This window comes from Lissotriton helveticus, chromosome 5_1, assembly GCF_964261635.1.
Source record: "Lissotriton helveticus chromosome 5_1, aLisHel1.1, whole genome shotgun sequence".
NCBI classification, from domain to species: Eukaryota; Metazoa; Chordata; class Amphibia; order Caudata; family Salamandridae; genus Lissotriton; species Lissotriton helveticus.
In genome coordinates, this window is record NC_136065.1 from 704,568,286 (window position 1) to 704,589,987 (window position 21,702).

At 50.0% G+C, this 21,702-nt stretch overlaps 1 protein-coding gene across 1 annotated transcript in view; it reads right to left on the reverse strand.

Moving 5' to 3' along the window:
* Positions 1–21,702, reverse strand: part of LOC144752545 (beta-microseminoprotein A1-like) — a 192,688-nt gene that overhangs the window by 122,144 nt on the left and 48,842 nt on the right. The gene's annotated exons all lie outside the window — the stretch shown is intronic.

Consider the following 21,702-nt stretch of genomic DNA (forward strand, 5'->3'; position numbering starts at 1 on the left):
AAGGTTGAAGAAAAGCCCTAGCAGTTGTTTGATTTTTTAAATATATTTTATGAACCCTAACTCAAGGGGATGTCTACATTGTTGCAAGTAGAAAGTCTTATGTGGTATGGCACTGGTACCTTACTATGGAATAATAGCACAATACACAAAGATGGACTCCAGGTGCTCTTTTGCACACCTTCTCTCTGTCCTGGTAGCGTGGCAAAGACCAGACAGGATACTTAGAGGAACATGTGTTAAGCATTTCACATCGCCAACATGGACAATAAGTAATTGACATGACTCTGGGGAAATCCGACACCAATTTGATAAATAGCTCTGATTTTTTAAATATTTGTAGACATCAAAATGAAGTCGATACATAAAGTGTAACCCGAGGTATACATTTTCAAGCATTAAATAAATCTGTGTAAAACATTAACGTTGCAGTCAACGGGACAAACACATATATGCAATTGTTTACTTAGAGAGTGAGTTTAATGGAACCCAATCATGGTTAAGGTCTTATGAGTCCCTAGACCAGTTCACAATAGCTAGCACAAATTTTTTAGGCTCAGGGGAATGGGGTGCAGAGCAGAGCTGTCAATCAGGCTTGTGGTCTTTGAATGGCTACCTCGGCAGAAAGGTAATTGTGGGTGTGTTGAGCAAAACCCTTTGGAAGGAGCTGGCCTTGGACCAGGAGTCTCCAGGCTGGTCAGATCTACCTGGCGCAGAGGTGCTTCTGGCTATCCATGGTGCTGAACAGGATCCGCAGCAACTGGTGCTGGCAGGGGTGTCAAGAGAGGGTGAAAACAAATGCAGTATATTTATGATGGAGCCAAGGGAGTGGTTGATCGCTTATGTAGGTGGAACACTTCTCTTGAAACATCGAATAAAGCAGGTAGAAGTCAGACTGACCACCAATAATACTTGGCGCCTAGAAGCAGTGCGATTGAGGAAATCTTCTTCCAAAGGACATGGGGAATGTTGTAGAAAGCTGAGCCTAACTAAGTGTTGGGACTACAATTCCCAGAAGCCACCTGTGGCTAAGCCAGACAGCTAGGTGGACAGTACTTCAAGGTCATGGATTTCATCATTTATGCCTGCTGACTGCAGGGGACTGGTTACTCTAGCCCAAGGAAGTTTTGTGAAGTCTGGTTTTTGCAGAAGGGTTTACCTTCCATTTCGAACTGTTCTTTAGCCTAGATGGAGTCGAAATCCATCAGGTTCATGGTGGCTGCCACATTGCAGAGCTTAGCGCCTCTCTTCGTGGAGTCCTACCTTGTTGTGGAATCAGGTCTCTTCTTGGTATCACATGGAATGTGAGGTTCTGTTGTTTGTAGTGCCCCTTAAACCCTGGATTTAGGAGGTGTTAGTGACTGTGATGATTAGTAGCAGACGCCGCCCACCACAGGTAAGAGAGGTGGGGTGGGGTGGGGGGAGTCACCTGATGACGGGGTAGGTAAACTTAAATTAAAAAAAAAAAACACTGAACTTGCGCTCCACCAAGGAAGTGACACTTCTGGTGGAGGTATGTCACTAAACTAGTCCGAACCTACCTTTTAGACTAAATTCAAGATGGCCACAACCACCCTCAACTGTATACTTCAGCTGCAGCACCCTAGAGGTGTGGTCAGCCTTATCAAAGTGCATGCCTCCTGAATAGCTAATTTTCCTGCCTGCCCATGAAAAACAGTTCCTGAGGCGAGGGAAGGCTTTTCTTTGTCCAGCAGTGACAATGAAGCCTTTGAGGCTCACCGTCACAATGGTTCCATTCACTGACCATCCTGTGCGGCAGAGGTGTCGCCTCCTGCCCACAGGTATTTGTTCCTGACCTATGGGAGGTCCCCAGCTCCCCAGCATGAGGACAGATCTCTGTCTCGGAGGCAAACCCTAGAAAAAGCCCACCAAGACACAAAGTTTAACTTGATGGGCACTGTCTACTGTCATGCTCGTTAAACCTCGACACACCATCGTGGCAGGGGTTAAAAAGCATGGTGTTTGACATCATACATGAAGGAAATCGACCATTCCATTATGAAGGTGGACATCTGGGGATGTCCAGTGCTCAGCCAATGTTATCCTATTGAGGGTCGGTCACTTGTGGTAGACTTACGTTTATAATGTTGCCAGAGGGCAATATATGCTTGCACATATATTCCCATACATTTAACATAATGCACCCTGCCTCCTTGGCTATAGGAGGCCTGCATTAAGGGTGATTGACATATATTAAATGCAGTGAGGTGACCCAGTCACACATGGCATGTGCAGGGTCGAACTCAAACAGGCAAGCTGCCCGTGCAGGGCTGACATGCCAGGCCTGCAGACTTTGTTTTCGTTCGGGTTGGTACAATAAGTGCTGCAGCCCTGGTGGCCCTTTTACATTCCTGCCCTGGCTACCACTGGCCCCATATACTATGGCCTTACAGGCAGGGCCGGACTGGGAACCGAAACCGGCCCTGTCAAACAGCTCGGCCGCCCCCCTGGGGGGGGGAGGGCCGAAGTGTTTGCTAGGGCTGGTTTCGGATGATTTTGTTACTGGGGTTCGATACTGCAGGTCCCCGATAACAGAAATGCCTCCCAGGGGCCCAAAACCGTCCCCCAACCTGGCAGCTCACCGGGGAAACGCCGAGTGCCCACAACGGCCAGTCCGGCCCTGCTTACACGGGTGTAAAAGTACTTGCCAACTGGGTGTACCAATTTACATTTGCAGTTTAAGGAAAAGAGCACTGGTGCTGGGGCCTGGTTAGCAAGATCCAGCACACGTTCAGACCAAATAACACAGCATCTAGCAGCAAAAGGTGTGGGGAAGACTATCCAAAGAAGGCACTTTACAAAAAGTACTCCTCAAGTGACTGGTGCTGGAGGACTATTGGATGACTGTAAGAGTAAATCATTTGACCCATTAAATCATTGATTTTACTAATGTTAAAAAGTTATTGGTAGAAATAAGTGAGTGTGGCCAGCTGGCAACGACTTAGAGAAGTTGAAAGTATAGAGCCTAAGTCTATAAAATCTTTGCACCTACCCTGGCATTTCGATAATGCCATGTGATACAGAATGGCACTTGAATGGATGGGGCTTGCAGAGTCAGGTCCTATGCCCACTCCTCGGTCTTCTCATTAGATAATGATCGGAACACCACATAGCGTTAATTGATCTGCCCTTAGGAAACACATTTCACACTGCATATTTCAGTGGTGGTATTGCTTTGAGTACTGCAGCGGTGCTTCTGTACCTACTTACCGGCTCAAAGGGGACACTGTGCCTTCTGTAATGTGCATGTGAAGACATGTCCTTCTGTACTTTTCTCTCAAAGCAAAGAGAGACTCCAATAAGTGCTCATGCCTCATGTTTCCTTTGATTGAAATTAGACACATATAAAGTCTGTCTGCCAAAACCAGAATGCCATCATGGATAAGATTTCCGGCGTCCAACCAAGGACCAATCCTAGTTTTTTACCTTGAACTGCATCCTCAGAACAGCACTATACGCAATGCAAAATTACTGCTTTTCAACCCTCTATTAGAAAGCTTGTGGAATTTTTTGGTGTCCCCAAAATATTCCAGGACTGGGATTAAAATAGTAAATAAGCCTCCTGGAATACTTAAAGGAACATTTCATTTCCCCAAATATTCTAGAACTGGATTTAGCCCAGTAAATCTTAATTCTCTATGTCCACCACACCCATTACTGCCCTGAGGGCACGAGCCAGAGCAGACAATGCAAGCCTAAAGGTGTTTATCCTTTTTGCTCCATGCATCGTCATTCATTTACCATCAGATCTAACTTTACCACTGAATGGCGCAATTGCGAAATAACTTTAAAATAACACATTTTCCAGGGTGGCTGTAGAGAAGTACGATTTTATATGATATTAATCTTTTCATGTAAAGAAACATTTTTAAAAATAATATATTTGAAGTTAAAAAATGTTCATAACTAAAAGCATGAGGAATAACTACATCTTGGAAAGTTGACTGATATAACATTAGAACAGATGTATGCCAGTGCTGTAAGTGAATACATGCCTTGACATGTCTAGACTGAACATGTCTAGCCCCGAAACTGAACTTTTACTACATAATATTGAACTGAAACGCTCTAGATTCTATGGGGAATATTCTTAAGAACATGCGATACTCATGGCAAAAAATCGGCTAACGCAATCTCTCATATCGCCGTCTATTGCGGGAAAATAACTCTGTGTCAACGTCGTATTCACAACATGGCGGTAACATGCGATAGTATCCCGACAACGTGTCAAATGTCTGCGTTAAAAGTCCCTGGACGGCGATAAAAATCTAAACCCCAACTCAAAAAAACCTGTGATGAGCACAACTGCGATAAAAAATCCAGCAAGAAGCAGAGCCAGCCTGCAAGTCCCACAAGTCAGGCAGCCAAGATCACTATAAAGTGGCAACCAAAAACACAAACAAGACCCAAACAACTGCAAATCACCATGGAGGTAGCCAGAGCAAGTACAGAAGACAATCAGAACCCCACATGCCCCACAGAGGACAGGCCTGCGACCATCATTGGGGAGACGGTGGCAGGAGTTGGGGGACCGGACACTGCACAACATGACCTGAGCCAACAGCAACAGGATGAATAACAACCAGGGACTGGGGGAACGACAGGAGATAGGCACAATGGCACACATGCACAAGTAAGTATAGTACATCTGTGGGCAAACCATGCCCAATTGTCACAGCTCCGACAAAGAGCCCAATTTACGCAAGTCTGCAACATCTCAGCACTGTATAAGCACAGAAGTGAAAGGTACAACGCCTGAAAGGGATAAGGGCCAGCCAAATCAGAGCCGAAGGGGCAACCTACCCACAATGCAGCACACACACATAAGATGCAGAGCACCCCAACATTGACAACAATGTGGTACAAACTGCAACACTTTCACAACAGAAAAGACAACACAACTACTGCCGCTTGTGTGTAGAAAATGGCCATTCGCATTTGGCATAGCAGGAAACTGTGAGATCACAATGTACAAGTACAACCTCACATCCCTGATGGTGTAGAAATGCCAAGTGTCCCGCTTCAAATAGGCATCTCCTCATGAACAGTCAAATTGTACATTGCCATGCAATCTGACAGTATACTTGTACAATGCGTGAACATATATGTGAACACAATGTCAATCTGCATTTCCCCTTCACATTGCAGAGGGAAAATCAACACCTCCTGCAGAGCAGACCCAACAACTCAGCACTGATGATGAAGAGGGCCTCCCCAACATCTACACCGATGCACTCCAACAGCTCAGGGACAGCTCCGGCACCCCACCTCCAGGAGCAGGGCAGCCCAGCTGCCTCCATGAGACCCCCACCCCCTGCACAAACCACAGCAGGAAGCACCCACCACCACGGCTGTCTCCCAGGAACCCCATGACCAACACATGGCCTTCCAACGTAGTGTGTTAGGGTGCCAGGAGGAGATGTCTGACCAGCTGCGGGTGGGGTTCGACCTCATGGCAGCCAAACTAGATGCCATATGCAGGTGTCTAAGTCCCATCAGGGACCACTTACAGTCCCTAGCGGACACCCACTGTCCGCTCCTTGCTCTACAACAAACCATGGCTGGCATTGCTGAAGTCATGAGTCTGAGCCAAGAACAACTGTCTATTCAGAGTGGCTCTAGCGATGTCACCCGTGAGTTGGGACACATAAGGAGAGTGATGGAGAGCTTTAAGCGGATGCAGGCGGAAAGAATGTTTGCCGTGGCTGCACACCAGCGAGATGTAGCTGTGATCTTCCATGCCCTGCAGATCCTCGTCATGGCATTGCCACCACAAGGCCTGGCGTGGATGGATGCTGGTGTTAGTAATACATCCACATCTCCTCCCTCTGAAGTGTCAGTGACACAGAGTGTGACAGATTTTCCATCTCCGTCCCCTGATGTGTCACTGCCACACAGTGATGCAGACAAAACACCACCAACCACATATGAGGCCCCCGACACATCAGAGGATGAAAATTATGATGAATCTGGCTTTGTGGCTAGAATGAAGTGGGTAGCATTCACCTCCGCCATATGGCCGGGTTCAGCTTGGTTCTGCCCTCTGCATCATGCCCTGAAATAACACCTTGCACTGTCCCCCTATACACTGAGAGACACTCACCTTGGACCTTGACATGGACTGCCATATTTGGTTTGCTTACCAACGTCACAGCAATCACACTGCGGACTGTAGTCTTCCACTCCCTATGAACTTGTCAATCCCAAAAGGACTCTGGCTGCCCCTCCACGGGCAAACAATGTAAAGTCCAGCTTCAACACTCCACTGAATGTGAATAACACATTCCAATTCACACAGATGTGTCATGGCCATGATCAATCAAGAATGAAAGTATGGATGATTGTAGGGGCAGTGATTCCACAAAAAGTTACTCCCTGGGTAAAGCTATCAATGCGCCTGTATGGCCGTGACCCAGATAGGCATTGAGACACACATTGTCATTCAAATCAACACTCATCGCACTTGAATACAAGTGAAGGTGCGTAGACTTTATTAGCACATGCGTGTCAGCACGGGCAAGATAAGTGCCACAACATGCAGACCAATGCAGCAGTATGTCAGAATGAGGAACGCTGCCAAGCGCCGTTGTCCACTCCGGGGGAGTGCCTCACCTTTCACGGGTGTGCGTTAAGCTGCGTTGTTGTCCGGCTCATATATTCATATAGAGTCCAGGTGAATGCAGCCATGTCCACTATTGCTGTGGGATATGCGACCAGATTTCCAAGATGCAACAAGGTGTTGGGACATGTGCAATGTGTTCCAATCTGTTGTGGCTGCAGGTATGTAGTTACTCATCCATGAAAGCGATTGCAGCTTCGTAGGCTAACATTTCCAACATGAGGTCATTGTCGACTTCATCAGACAGTACGGCGAGGCGATCCATTAGCAGTTCCAGACAGATGTGCTGCGTCCACCCCTTACACCAATTTGCACTACAGCCTAATAGGGGAGCGCTACAATGTGGTCACTGCACACGAGTATTTGTGCAATCTTCCAGGTCCAGCTGCCAGCATGTATGCCAAGTATCAAGGCATCCCATAAATGGGTATCACAGTGACCCTCCTGGTCATGGGTCAACAAGGGGTGCACTTACATGTTAAAATCCAGTTCAGCTACCGTCCTGTTGGATAGGCAGACATCCATGGATCACTCGAATATGCACGATTGACAGTGCAACACAGTCTGAACGCAGGTGACGTTGGCAAAGTGGAAGCTTAGCCGGTAACTGATCCGCAGCACTACCAGTGGCAGTGCCCCCAGTAAATGCAGTATTCGTGCACGGTACAGTTCCACGTGATTGGGGATGTGCATGTGTCCGGGATGTTTGGCCATTGCGTTAGTGGCTCTTGTTGAAGCTGCACTATTCTGACCTGCGCCAGTTCTGTGGACAAAATGCCACAACTCGAATCAATGAGTTGTTTTAGTGTGCACCGGTTGTATGCCTGGGATGTTGTGGGAGTAAGTGTGAAGGCCATTCCATGCAAGATAACTTCGAGCAAGGACTCCTGTGTGGGGTGTGTATACGTTGGTCTCTCGCCGGGCTGTGCGTAGTGTGGGAGTCGGCATCAGCTGCTATAGTATCTGTCAGGGGTTGCCAGGCACATGCAATTCCAAGGTCGGAGGTGCAGATGTGCTTCCGCCTGATATTTCAGACAAAGGTGCTTTCATCCCTAGTGTAAGTTTGTAATCTGCTTCCATTCATGAAATGTGAAGTGGCTTGTTGGGGGTGGGGTGGAATGAGTGCGACTTTGGGATTCATTTTTGACATCTTGCATGTGGCATATGAGCAGCATCACTGTGTGTTACGTGGCCTCACAGCTGCCCCTCCCGCCCACCGAACCCATTTACTCATCTGCGCTGCACGATTGCATCACTTGCTCTCCTACGGCACAGTATTGTCATGCCTGTCTGCGCATGTCCACAAGCCTGTGATGTTGGCCGTTGGAGGTGGTGGGCCACGTGAGTGTAGGCCTATGGTAAGGATAAGGCCGGACACAGAAATAGAGTACATGCCTGGCTGAACTGGTGTTGCTAATGTGGCTAGGCATTTGGCTCATGCTGCGGCAATACAGATACGGTGACGACTTAGCTACATGTCATGTCCAAGCTCTTACCCACTGCCTGAGGTGACATTGTTGCATCCACTGTCCACAGCACAATGTAATGTGGTAGGGCCCGGGGCCATCATTCGTACATAATGACCACACGGATACACTTGGATAGATAGTGGAACTGGCTACGGGCACGTGCGCCCGGCCCCTTTCTATTACCAGGATCACATATCCAGTGACGCCTGTGGTAGATGGGTGTGGGGTGAGTGTGAGCCAGCCCTCAGGGAGTGGTTGGTGCTGGCAACAACTTGAACAGTGATCACCATTAAAGCGGAAACAAAAAACACCAACATAACACAAACAACTACGAAGCATCATGGGAGGTATCCAAGGCAAGTATAGAGGTCTCCCAGTATTCAATCAGATGGGGCCATAACTAGTGGCGCACTGAGTTAGGGGCACCAGAGCTGAGCGTGTTCATGTGAAGAAATTGTCATTGATTGTGTCCCTTCGGGATATTCCTGCTGCAGCTGCTGTGGGGTGTGTTACACCTGCCTCATCTTCATCATCATTGTACCAGGTCTTTCACACTGCCTGAGGTGACATTGTTGCTTCCGCAGTCCACAGCACGTAACTCAATCATAAAGGGTCCATGATTTGTGGTGCACAGAGTTAGTGGCACCTGTGGTGCTCAGGGGATGCGTGGCCTGCGATGATGCAAGGTCAGGGCGGGCCGCACTGGTAGCAATGTCTGTTGCCTACTGGACTGAGTCATCTGCAATCGCGACTCAATCTGAATTGTGAGCCCTGCTGACTGCAGTGTAGGCCGGAGGAGGAGGTCAGCAGGGGCCCTCAGCCTTGTGGTGTTGACTTGTGGTGCACAGAGTTAGTGTCACCTGAGGTGCTCAGGGGGTGTGTGGCCAGCGGTGATGCCTCATCTGTGGGGAAGAAAGCGATACAAAAGGTGATGATGGACGGAGCGTTTGAGCAAATCAAACACTCACCCCCAGTCAACTGATCTGGGTTTAATCCATCACCATTCTTTAGCTCACTCAGCCACCCCAGTTCAGACATGGCCATATGCAAATCAGTCTGACCTTGTGCCTCATGGGAACAGTCCAGCCCGAACTGCCTAGCCATGTCTTCCCTGGACCGAAAACAAGCATCCTGGGACCGGTTTCGGATTCATAATCCTCATCAGCCAGGCTATCTTGAATCCAGTGGCCAAGTGAGCAAGGGACTCAAGTCTGAGCATACCCTGCCACACTTAGGGCGAACAAAGCGATACAAAAGGGGATGATGGACGGAGCGTTTGAGCAAATCAAACACTCACCCCCAGTCAACTGATCTGGGTTTAATCTATCACCATTCTTTAGCTCACTCAGCCACCCCAGTTCAGACATGGCCATATGCAAATCAGTCTGACCCTGTGCCTCATGGGAACAGTCCAGCCCGAACTGCCTAACCATATCTTCCCTGGACCGGAAACAAGCATCCTGGGACCGGTTTCGGATTCATAATCCTCATCAGCCAGGCTATCTTGAATCCAGTGGCCAAGTGAGCAAGGGACTCACGTCTGAGCATACCCTGCCACACTTAGGGCAAACAAAGCGATACAAAAGGGGATGATGGACGGAGCGTTTGAGCAAATCAAACACTCACCCCCAGTCAACTGATCTGGGTTTAATCCATCACCATTCTTTAGCTCACTCAGCCACCCCAGTTCAGACATGGCCATATGCAAATCAGTCTGACCCTGTGCCTCATGGGAACAGTCCAGCCCGAACTGCCTAGCCATGTCTTCCCTGGACCGGAAACAAGCATCCTGGGACCGGTTTCGGATTCATAATCCTCATCAGCCAGGCTATCTTCAATCCAGTGGCCAAGTGAGCAAGGGACTCACGTCTGAGCATACCCTGCCACACTTAGGGCAAACAAAGAGATACAAAAGGGGATGATGGACGGAGCGTTTGAGCAAATCAAACACTCACCCCCAGTCAACTGATCTGGGTTTAATCCATCACCATTCTTTAGCTCACTCAGCCACCCCAGTACAGACATGGCCATATGCAAATCAGTCTGACCCTGTGCCTCATGGGAACAGTCCAGCCCGAACTGCCTAACCATGTCTTCCCTGGACCGGAAACAAGCATCCTGGGACCGGTTTTGGATTCATAATCCTCATCAGCCAGGCTATCTTGAATCCAGTGGCCAAGTGAGCAAGGTACTCACGTCTGAGCATACCCTGCCACACTTAGGGCGAACAAAGCGATACAAAAGGGGATGATGGACGGAGCGTTTGAGCAAATCAAACACTCACCCCCAGTCAACTGATCTGGGTTTAATCCATCACCATTCTTTAGCTCACTCAGCCACCCCAGTTCAGACATGGCCATATGCAAATCAGTCTGACCCTGTGCCTCATGGGAACAGTCCAGCCCGAACTGCCTAGCCATGTCTTCCCTGGACCGGAAACAAGCATCCTGGGACCGGTTTCGGATTCATAATCCTCATCAGCCAGGCTATCTTGAATCCAGTGGCCAAGTGAGCAAGGGACTCACGTCTGAGCATACCCTGCCACACTTAGGGCAAACAAAGCGATACAAAAGGGGATGATGGACGGAGCGTTTGAGCAAATCAAACACTCACCCCCAGTCAACTGATCTGGGTTTAATCCATCACCATTCTTTAGCTCACTCAGCCACCACCAGTTCGGAAATGGCCATATGCAAATCAGTCTGACCCTGTGCCTCATGGGAACAGTCCAGCCCGAACTGCCTAGCCATGTCTTCCCTGGACCGGAAACAAGCATCCTGGGACCGGTTTCGGATTCATAATCCTCATCAGCCAGGCTATCTTGAATCCAGTGGCCAAGTGAGCAAGGGACTCACGTCTGAGCATACCCTGCCACACTTAGGGCGAACAAAGCGATACAAAAGGGGATGATGGACGGAGCGTTTGAGCAAATCAAACATTCACCCCCAGTCAACTGATCTGGGTTAAATCCATCACCATTCTTTAGCTCACTCAGCCACCCCAGTTCAGACATGGCCATATGCAAATCAGTCCGACCCTGTGCCTCATGGGAAAAGTCCAGCCCGAACTGCCTAGCCATGTCTTCCCTGGACCGGAAACAAGCATCCTGGGACCGGTTTCGGATTCATAATCCTCATCAGCCAGGCTATCTTGAATCCAGTGGCCAAGTGAGCAAGGGACTCACATCTGAGCATACCCTGCCACACTTAGGGCGAACAAAGCGATACGAAAGGGGATGATGGACGGAGCGTTTGAGCAAATCAAACACTCACCCCCAGTCAACTGATCTGGGTTTAATCCATCACCATTCTTTAGCTCACTCAGCCACCCTAGTTCAGACATGGCCATATGCAAATCAGTCTGACCCTGTGCCTCATGGGAACAGTCCAGCCCGAACTGCCTAGCCATGTCTTCCCTGGACCGGAAACAATCATCCTGGGACCGGTTTCGGATTCATAATCCTCATCAGTCAGGCTATCTTGAATCCAGTGGCCAAGTGAGCAAGGGACTCACGTCTGCGCATACCCTGCCACACTTAGGGCGAACAAAGCGATACAAAAGGGGATGATGGACGGAGCGTTTGAGCAAATCTAACACTCACCCCCAGTCAACTGATCTGGGTTTAATCCATCACCATTCTTTAGCTCACTCAGCAACCCCAGTTCAGACATGGCCATATGCAAATCAGTCTGACCCTGTGCCTCATGGGAACAGTCCAGCCCGAACTGCCTAGCCATGTCTTCCCTGGACCGGAAACAAGCATCCTGGGACCGGTTTCGGATTCATAATCCTCATCAGCCAGGCTATCTTGAATCCAGTGGCCAAGTGAGCAAGGGACTCACGTCTGAGCATACCCTGCCACACTTAGGGCAAACAAAGCGATACAAAAGGGGATGATGGACGGAGCGTTTGAGCAAATCAAACACTCACGCCCAGTCAACTGATCTGGGTTTAATCCATCACCATTCTTTAGCTCACTCAGCAACCCCAGTTCAGACATGGCCATATACAAATCAGTCTGACCCTGTGCCTCATGGGAACAGTCCAGCCCGAACTGCCTAGCCATGTCTTCCCTGGACCGGAAACAAGCATCCTGGGACCGGTTTCGGATTCATAATCCTCATCAGCCAGGCTATCTTGAATCCAGTGGCCAAGTGAGCAAGGGACTCACGTCTGAGCATACCCTGCCACACTTAGGGCGAACAAAGCGATACAAAAGGGGATGATGGACGGAGCGTTTGAGCAAATCAAACACTCACCCCCAGTCAACTGATCTGGGTTTAATCCATCACCATTCTTTAGTTCACTCAGCCACCCCAGTTCAGACATGGCCATATGCAAATCAGTCTGATCCTGTGCCTCATGGGAACAGTCCAGCCCGAACTGCCTAGCCATGTCTTCCCTGGACCGGAAACAAGCATCCTGGGACCGGTTTCGGATTCATAATCCTCATCAGCCAGGCTATCTTGAATCCAGTGGCCAAGTGAGCAAGGGACTCACGTCTGAGCATACCCTACCACGCTTAGGGCGACCAAAGCGATACAAAAGGGGATGATGGACGGAGCGTTTGAGCAAATCAAACACTCACCCCCAGTCAACTGATCTGGGTTTAATCAATCACCATTCTTTAGCTCACTGAGCCACCCCAGTTCAGACATGGCCATATGCAAATCAGTCTGACCCTGTGCCTCATGGGAACAGTCCAGCCCGAACTGCCTAGCCATGTCTTCCCTGGACCGGAAACAAGCATCCTGGGACCGGTTTCGGATTCATAATCCTCATCAGCCAGGCTATCTTGAATCCAGTGGCCAAGTGAGCAAGGGACTCACGTCTGAGCATACCCTGCCACACTTAGGGCAAACAAAGCGATACAAAAGGGGATGATGGACGGAGCGTTTGAACAAATCAAACACTCACCCCCAGTCAACTGATCTGGGTTTAATCCATCACCATTCTTTAGCTCACTCAGCCACCCCAGTTCAGACATGGCCATATGCAAATCAGTCTGACCCTGTGCCTCATGGGAACAGTCCAGCCCGAACTGCCTAGCCATGTCTTCCCTGGACCGGAAGCAAGCATCCTGGGACCGGTTTCGGATTCATAATCCTCATCAGTCAGGCTATCTTGAATCCAGTGGCCAAGTGAGCAAGGGACTCACGTCTGAGCATACCCTGCCACACTTAGGGCGAAAAAAAAGCAATACAAAAGGGGATGATGGATGGAGCGTTTGAGCAAATCAAACACTCACCCCCAGTCAACTGATCTGGGTTTAATCCATCACCATTCTTTAGCTTACTCAGCAACCCCAGTTCAGACATGGCCATATGCAAATCAGTCTGACCCGGTGCCTCATGGGAACAGTCCAGCCCGAACTGCCTAGCCATGTCTTCCCTGGACCGGAAACAAGCATCCTGGGACTGGTTTCGGATTCATAATCCTCATCAGCCAGGCTATCTTGAATCCAGTGGCCAAGTGAGCAAGGGACACAAGTCTGAGCATACCCTGCCACACTTAGGGCGAACAAAGCGATACAAAAGGGGATGATGGACGGAGCGTTTGAGCAAATCAAACACTCACCCCCAGTCAACTGATCTGGGTTTAATCCATCACCATTCTTTAGCTCACTCAGCCACCCCAGTTCAGACATGGCCATATGCAAATCAGTCTGACCCTGTGCCTCATGGGAACAGTCCAGCCCGAACTGCCTAGCCATGTCTTCCCTGGACCGGAAACAAGCATCCTGGGACCGGTTTCGGATTCATAATCCTCATCAGCCAGGCTATCTTGAATCCAGTGGCCAAGTGAGCAAGGTACTCACGTCTGAGCATACCCTGCCACACTTAGGGCGAACAAACCGATACAAAAGGGGATGATGGACGGAGCGTTTGAGCAAATCTAACACTCACCTCCAGTCAACTGATCTGGGTTTAATCCATCACCATTCTTTAGCTCACTCAGCAACCCCAGTTCAGACATGGCCATATGCAAATCAGTCTGACCCTGTGCCTCATGGGAACAGTCCAGCCCGAACTGCCTAGCCATGTCTTCCCTGGACCGGAAACAAGCATCCTGGGACCGGTTTCGGATTCACAATCCTCATCAGCCAGGCTATCTTGAATCCAGTGGCCAAGTGAGCAAGGGACTCACGTCTGAGCATACCATGCCACACTTAGGGCAAACAAAGCGATACAAAAGGGGATGATGGACGGAGCGTTTGAGCAAATCAAACACTCACGCCCAGTCAACTGATCTGGGTTTAATCCATCACCATTCTTTAGCTCACTCAGCAACCCCAGTTCAGACATGGCCATATGCAAATCAGTCTGACCCTGTGCCTCATGGGAACAGTCCAGCCCGAACTGCCTAGCCATGTCTTCCCTGGACCGGAAACAAGCATCCTGGGACCGGTTTCGGATTCATAATCCTCATCAGCCAGGCTATCTTGAATCCAGTGGCCAAGTGAGCAAGGGACTCACGTCTGAGCATACCCTGCCACACTTAGGGCGAACAAAGCGATACAAAAGGGGAAGATGGACGGAGCGTTTGAGCAAATCAAACACTCACCCCCAGTCAACTGATCTGGGTTTAATCCATCACCATTCTTTAGTTCACTCAGCCACCCCAGTCCAGACATGGCCATATGCAAATCAGTCTGATCCTGTGCCTCATGGGAACAGTCCAGCCCGAACTGCCTGGCCATGTCTTCCCTGGACCGGAAACAAGCATCCTGGGACCGGTTTCGGATTCATAATCTTCATCAGCCAGACTATCTTGAATCCAGTGGCCAAGTGAGCAAGGGACTCACGTCTGAGCATACCCTACCACGCTTAGGGCGATCAAAGCGATACAAAAGGGGATGATGGACGGAGCGTTTGAGCAAATCAAACACTCACCCCCAGTCAACTGATCTGGGTTTAATCAATCACCATTCTTTAGCTCACTGAGCCACCCCAGTTCAGACATGGCCATATGCAAATCAGTCTGACCCTGTGCCTCATGGGAACAGTCCAGCCCGAACTGCCTAGCCATGTCTTCCCTGGACCGGAAACAAGCATCCTGGGACCGGTTTCGGATTCATAATCCTCATCAGCCAGGCTATCTTGAATCCAGTGGCCAAGTGAGCAAGGGACTCACGTCTGAGCATACCCTGCCACACTTAGGGCGAACAAAGCGATACAAAAGGGGATGATGGACGGAGCGTTTGAGCAAATCAAACATTCACCCCCAGTCAACTGATCTGGGTTAAATCCATCACCATTCTTTAGCTCACTCAGCCACCCCAGTTCAGACATGGCCATATGCAAATCAGTCCGACCCTGTGCCTCATGGGAAAAGTCCAGCCCGAACTGCCTAGCCATGTCTTCCCTGGACCGGAAACAAGCATCCTGGGACCGGTTTCGGATTCATAATCCTCATCAGCCAGGCTATCTTGAATCCAGTGGCCAAGTGAGCAAGGGACTCACATCTGAGCATACCCTGCCACACTTAGGGCGAACAAAGCGATACGAAAGGGGATGATGGACGGAGCGTTTGAGCAAATCAAACACTCACCCCCAGTCAACTGATCTGGGTTTAATCCATCACCATTCTTTAGCTCACTCAGCCACCCTAGTTCAGACATGGCCATATGCAAATCAGTCTGACCCTGTGCCTCATGGGAACAGTCCAGCCCGAACTGCCTAGCCATGTCTTCCCTGGACCGGAAACAATCATCCTGGGACCGGTTTCGGATTCATAATCCTCATCAGTCAGGCTATCTTGAATCCAGTGGCCAAGTGAGCAAGGGACTCACGTCTGCGCATACCCTGCCACACTTAGGGCGAACAAAGCGATACAAAAGGGGATGATGGACGGAGCGTTTGAGCAAATCTAACACTCACCCCCAGTCAACTGATCTGGGTTTAATCCATCACCATTCTTTAGCTCACTCAGCAACCCCAGTTCAGACATGGCCATATGCAAATCAGTCTGACCCTGTGCCTCATGGGAACAGTCCAGCCCGAACTGCCTAGCCATGTCTTCCCTGGACCGGAAACAAGCATCCTGGGACCGGTTTCGGATTCATAATCCTCATCAGCCAGGCTATCTTGAATCCAGTGGCCAAGTGAGCAAGGGACTCACGTCTGAGCATACCCTGCCACACTTAGGGCAAACAAAGCGATACAAAAGGGGATGATGGACGGAGCGTTTGAGCAAATCAAACACTCACGCCCAGTCAACTGATCTGGGTTTAATCCATCACCATTCTTTAGCTCACTCAGCAACCCCAGTTCAGACATGGCCATATACAAATCAGTCTGACCCTGTGCCTCATGGGAACAGTCCAGCCCGAACTGCCTAGCCATGTCTTCCCTGGACCGGAAACAAGCATCCTGGGACCGGTTTCGGATTCATAATCCTCATCAGCCAGGCTATCTTGAATCCAGTGGCCAAGTGAGCAAGGGACTCACGTCTGAGCATACCCTGCCACACTTAGGGCGAACAAAGCGATACAAAAGGGGATGATGGACGGAGCGTTTGAGCAAATCAAACACTCACCCCCAGTCAACTGATCTGGGTTTAATCCATCACCATTCTTTAGTTCACTCAGCCACCCCAGTTCAGACATGGCCATATGCAAATCAGTCTGATCCTGTGCCTCATGGGAACAGTCCAGCCCGAACTGCCTAGCCATGTCTTCCCTGGACCGGAAACAAGCATCCTGGGACCGGTTTCGGATTCATAATCCTCATCAGCCAGGCTATCTTGAATCCAGTGGCAAAGTGAGCAAGGGACTCACGTCTGAGCATACCCTACCACGCTTAGGGCGACCAAAGCGATACAAAAGGGGATGATGGACGGAGCGTTTGAGCAAATCAAACACTCACCCCCAGTCAACTGATCTGGGTTTAATCAATCACCATTCTTTAGCTCACTGAGCCACCCCAGTTCAGACATGGCCATATGCAAATCAGTCTGACCCTGTGCCTCATGGGAACAGTCCAGCCCGAACTGCCTAGCCATGTCTTCCCTGGACCGGAAACAAGCATCCTGGGACCGGTTTCGGATTCATAATCCTCATCAGCCAGGCTATCTTGAATCCAGTGGCCAAGTGAGCAAGGGACTCACGTCTGAGCATACCCTGCCACACTTAGGGCAAACAAAGCGATACAAAAGGGGATGATGGACGGAGCGTTTGAACAAATCAAACACTCACCCCCAGTCAACTGATCTGGGTTTAATCCATCACCATTCTTTAGCTCACTCAGCCACCCCAGTTCAGACATGGCCATATGCAAATCAGTCTGACCCTGTGCCTCATGGGAACAGTCCAGCCCGAACTGCCTAGCCATGTCTTCCCTGGACCGGAAGCAAGCATCCTGGGACCGGTTTCGGATTCATAATCCTCATCAGTCAGGCTATCTTGAATCCAGTGGCCAAGTGAGCAAGGGACTCACGTCTGAGCATACCCTGCCACACTTAGGGCGAAAAAAAAGCAATACAAAAGGGGATGATGGATGGAGCGTTTGAGCAAATCAAACACTCACCCCCAGTCAACTGATCTGGGTTTAATCCATCACCATTCTTTAGCTTACTCAGCAACCCCAGTTCAGACATGGCCATATGCAAATCAGTCTGACCCGGTGCCTCATGGGAACAGTCCAGCCCGAACTGCCTAGCCATGTCTTCCCTGGACCGGAAACAAGCATCCTGGGACTGGTTTCGGATTCATAATCCTCATCAGCCAGGCTATCTTGAATCCAGTGGCCAAGTGAGCAAGGGACACAAGTCTGAGCATACCCTGCCACACTTAGGGCGAACAAAGCGATACAAAAGGGGATGATGGACGGAGCGTTTGAGCAAATCAAACACTCACCCCCAGTCAACTGATCTGGGTTTAATCCATCACCATTCTTTAGCTCACTCAGCCACCCCAGTTCAGACATGGCCATATGCAAATCAGTCTGACCCTGTGCCTCATGGGAACAGTCCAGCCCGAACTGCCTAGCCATGTCTTCCCTGGACCGGAAACAAGCATCCTGGGACCGGTTTCGGATTCATAATCCTCATCAGCCAGGCTATCTTGAATCCAGTGGCCAAGTGAGCAAGGTACTCACGTCTGAGCATACCCTGCCACACTTAGGGCGAACAAACCGATACAAAAGGGGATGATGGACGGAGCGTTTGAGCAAATCTAACACTCACCTCCAGTCAACTGATCTGGGTTTAATCCATCACCATTCTTTAGCTCACTCAGCAACCCCAGTTCAGACATGGCCATATGCAAATCAGTCTGACCCTGTGCCTCATGGGAACAGTCCAGCCCGAACTGCCTAGCCATGTCTTCCCTGGACCGGAAACAAGCATCCTGGGACCGGTTTCGGATTCACAATCCTCATCAGCCAGGCTATCTTGAATCCAGTGGCCAAGTGAGCAAGGGACTCACGTCTGAGCATACCATGCCACACTTAGGGCAAACAAAGCGATACAAAAGGGGATGATGGACGGAGCGTTTGAGCAAATCAAACACTCACGCCCAGTCAACTGATCTGGGTTTAATCCATCACCATTCTTTAGCTCACTCAGCAACCCCAGTTCAGACATGGCCATATGCAAATCAGTCTGACCCTGTGCCTCATGGGAACAGTCCAGCCCGAACTGCCTAGCCATGTCTTCCCTGGACCGGAAACAAGCATCCTGGGACCGGTTTCGGATTCATAATCCTCATCAGCCAGGCTATCTTGAATCCAGTGGCCAAGTGAGCAAGGGACTCACGTCTGAGCATACCCTGCCACACTTAGGGCGAACAAAGCGATACAAAAGGGGAAGATGGACGGAGCGTTTGAGCAAATCAAACACTCACCCCCAGTCAACTGATCTGGGTTTAATCCATCACCATTCTTTAGTTCACTCAGCCACCCCAGTCCAGACATGGCCATATGCAAATCAGTCTGATCCTGTGCCTCATGGGAACAGTCCAGCCCGAACTGCCTGGCCATGTCTTCCCTGGACCGGAAACAAGCATCCTGGGACCGGTTTCGGATTCATAATCTTCATCAGCCAGACTATCTTGAATCCAGTGGCCAAGTGAGCAAGGGACTCACGTCTGAGCATACCCTACCACGCTTAGGGCGATCAAAGCGATACAAAAGGGGATGATGGACGGAGCGTTTGAGCAAATCAAACACTCACCCCCAGTCAACTGATCTGGGTTTAATCAATCACCATTCTTTAGCTCACTGAGCCACCCCAGTTCAGACATGGCCATATGCAAATCAGTCTGACCCTGTGCCTCATGGGAACAGTCCAGCCCGAACTGCCTAGCCATGTCTTCCCTGGACCGGAAACAAGCATCCTGGGACCGGTTTCGGATTCATAATCCTCATCAGCCAGGCTATCTTGAATCCAGTGGCCAAGTGAGCAAGGGACTCACGTCTGAGCATACCCTGCCACACTTAGGGCGAACAAAGCGATACAAAAGGGGATGATGGACGGAGCGTTTGAGCAAATCAAACACTCACCCCCAGTCAACTGATCTGGGTTTAATCCATCACCATTCTTTAGCTCACTCAGCCACCCCAGTTCAGACATGGCCATATGCAAATCAGTCTGACCCTGTGCCTCATGGGAACAGTCCAGCCCGAACTGCCTAGCCATGTCTTCCCTGGACCGGAAACAAGCATCCTGGGACCGGTTTCGGATTCATAATCCTCATCAGCCAGGCTATCTTGAATCCAGTGGCCAAGTGAGCAAGGTACTCACGTCTGAGCATACCCTGCCACACTTAGGGCGAACAAACCGATACAAAAGGGGATGATGGACGGAGCGTTTGAGCAAATCTAACACTCACCTCCAGTCAACTGATCTGGGTTTAATCCATCACCATTCTTTAGCTCACTCAGCAACCCCAGTTCAGACATGGCCATATGCAAATCAGTCTGACCATGTGCCTCATGGGAACAGTCCAGCCCGAACTGCCTAGCCATGTCTTCCCTGGACCGGAAACAAGCATCCTGGGACCGGTTTCGGATTCATAATCCTCATCAGCCAGGCTATCTTGAATCCAGTGGCCAAGTGAGCAAGGGACTCACGTCTGAGCATACCATGCCACACTTAGGGCAAACAAAGCGATACAAAAGGGGATGATGGACGGAGCGTTTGAGCAAATCAAACACTCACGCCCAGTCAACTGATCTGGGTTTAATCCATCACCATTCTTTAGCTCACTCAGCAACCCCAGTTCAGACATGGCCATATGCAAATCAGTCTGACCCTGTGCCTCATGGGAACAGTCCAGCCCGAACTGCATAGCCATGTCTTCCCTGGACCGGAAACAAGCATCCTGGGACCGGTTTCGGATTCATAATCCTCATCAGCCAGGCTATCTTGAATCCAGTGGCCAAGTGAGCAAGGGACTCACGTCTGAGCATACCCTGCCACACTTAGGGCGAACAAAGCGATACAAAAGGGGAAGATGGACGGAGCGTTTGAGCAAATCAAACACTCACCCCCAGTCAACTGATCTGGGTTTAATCCATCACCATTCTTTAGTTCACTCAGCCACCCCAGTCCAGACATGGCCATATGCAAATCAGTCTGATCCTGTGCCTCATGGGAACAGTCCAGCCCGAACTGCCTGGCCATGTCTTCCCTGGACCGGAAACAAGCATCCTGGGACCGGTTTCGGATTCATAATCTTCATCAGCCAGACTATCTTGAATCCAGTGGCCAAGTGAGCAAGGGACTCACGTCTGAGCATACCCTACCACGCTTAGGGCGATCAAAGCGATACAAAAGGGGATGATGGACGGAGCGTTTGAGCAAATCAAACACTCACCCCCAGTCAACTGATCTGGGTTTAATCCATCACCATTCTTTAGCTCACTCAGCCACCCCCGTTCAGACATGGCCATATGCAAATCAGTCTGACCCTGTGCCTCATGGGAACAGTCCAGCCCCAAATTCCTAGCCATGTCTTCCCTGGACCGAAAACAAGCATCCTGGGACCGGTTTCGGATTCATAATCCTCATCAGCCAGGCTATCTTGAATCCAGTGGCCAAGTGAGCAAGGGACTCACGTCTGAGCATACCCTGCCACACTTAGGGCGAACAAAGCGATACAAAAGGGGATGATGGACGGAGCGTTTGAGCAAATCAAACACTCACCCCCAGTCAACTGATCTGGGTTTAATCCATCACCATTCTTTAGCTCACTCAGCCACCCCAGTTCAGACATGGCCATATGCAAATCAGTCTGACCCTGTGCCTCATGGGAACAGTCCAGCCCGAACTGCCTAGCCATGTCTTCCCTGGACCGGAAACAAGCATCCTGGGACCGGTTTCGGATTCATAATCCTCATCAGCCAGGCTATCTTGAATCCAGTGGCCAAGTGAGCAAGGGACTCACGTCTGAGCATACCCTGCCACACTTAGGGCGAACAAAGCGATACAAAAGGGGATGATGGACAGAGCGTTTGAGCAAATCAAACAATCACCCCCAGTCAACTGATGTGGGTTTCATCCATCACCATTTTTTAGCTCACTCAGCCACCCCAGTTCAGACATGGCCATATGCAAATCAGTCTGACCCTGTGCCTCATGGGAACAGTCCAGCCC